The sequence below is a fragment of the Chrysochloris asiatica genome, unplaced genomic scaffold (genome assembly GCF_000296735.1).
Source record: "Chrysochloris asiatica unplaced genomic scaffold, ChrAsi1.0 scaffold00013, whole genome shotgun sequence".
NCBI lineage: Eukaryota > Metazoa > Chordata > Mammalia > Afrosoricida > Chrysochloridae > Chrysochloris > Chrysochloris asiatica.
In genome coordinates, this window is record NW_006408531.1 from 27,745,928 (window position 1) to 27,747,174 (window position 1,247).

A 1,247-nucleotide genomic window follows, 5' to 3' on the forward strand; every position below is an offset into this window, starting at 1 on the left:
GATAAAAAAACAAGATCCTTCAATATGCTGTCTGCAAGAGACACATCTACATACAGATATAAAAACAGATTGATAGTCAAAGGATGCAAAGAATATATATCAAACTAATTGCAATAAAAAACAAGAAGGAATGGCAGTACTAATCTCTGATAAAATAAACTATAAGGCAAAAGTCAGCATAATAGATAAAGATGGACATTATCTCATGATTAAAGGGACAATTGAACAAGATGACATAACCATAATAAATATCTATGTTCCAAATGAAAGAGTCCTGGTGTGGCACTGTGGGTTAATGCACCAGACTGCAAAGCCGTTTATACTGCAAGGTTGGCAGTTCAAACTCACCAGCTGCTCTTCGGAAACCATACACAGGGTCACTATGTGTTGGATCGACTCAATGGCACTTAACAACAATGAAAGAGCTCCAAAATATATAAAGCAAGCTCTAATAGATTTGAAAAGAAATAGACGAATCTACAATAATAGTGGGCAATATTACTTCACTGCTTTCAAAAATAGAACAACCAGAAAGAAACTTGACAAAGACACAGAGAAACTAAACAACACAATCAGGCAACTGGACCACGTAGATGTATACAGAGCATTCAACCCAACAACAGCACAATACACCTTCTTTTCCAGTGTACATGGAACATTCTCCAGAATAGAGAACGTGTTAGGCCACAAAACAAACTTCCATAAATTTACAAATATCAACATACTACAAAGCATCTTCTCAGACCACAATGCTATCAAATTAGAAGTTAACAATGAAAAGATCAAGGAAATAAAGTCAAATACATGGAAACTGAAAAACACCCTGTTGAAAAGTGAGTGGGTAGTAAAAGAAATAAAACGGGAATTCACAAAGTTCCTAGAAACAAATGAGAACGAAAACACAACATACCAAAACCTTTGGGACACAGCGAAAGCCATGCTGAGAGGACAGTTTATTGCAAAAAATGCACACATCCAGAAAGAGACATAGAGGAAAAAATAATAATAAAAAGAAATGCATAAATAGAAATCCTCATCAGTGTTCTTATAGGAGTAGTTTGGTTGAATCTAAGGATATATGTGGTTAATAGGAGGAAATGAAGCTGTGAAATAGGCATAGATCAGATTATATAAATGTATATATCATATAAGAAGTTTTATCTTCTCCTGTAAGATATGGGAAATAATTTTAAGGTAGGTTTTATTTTAAATTTATATGCTATGACTCATAAATGTGATACAATCCC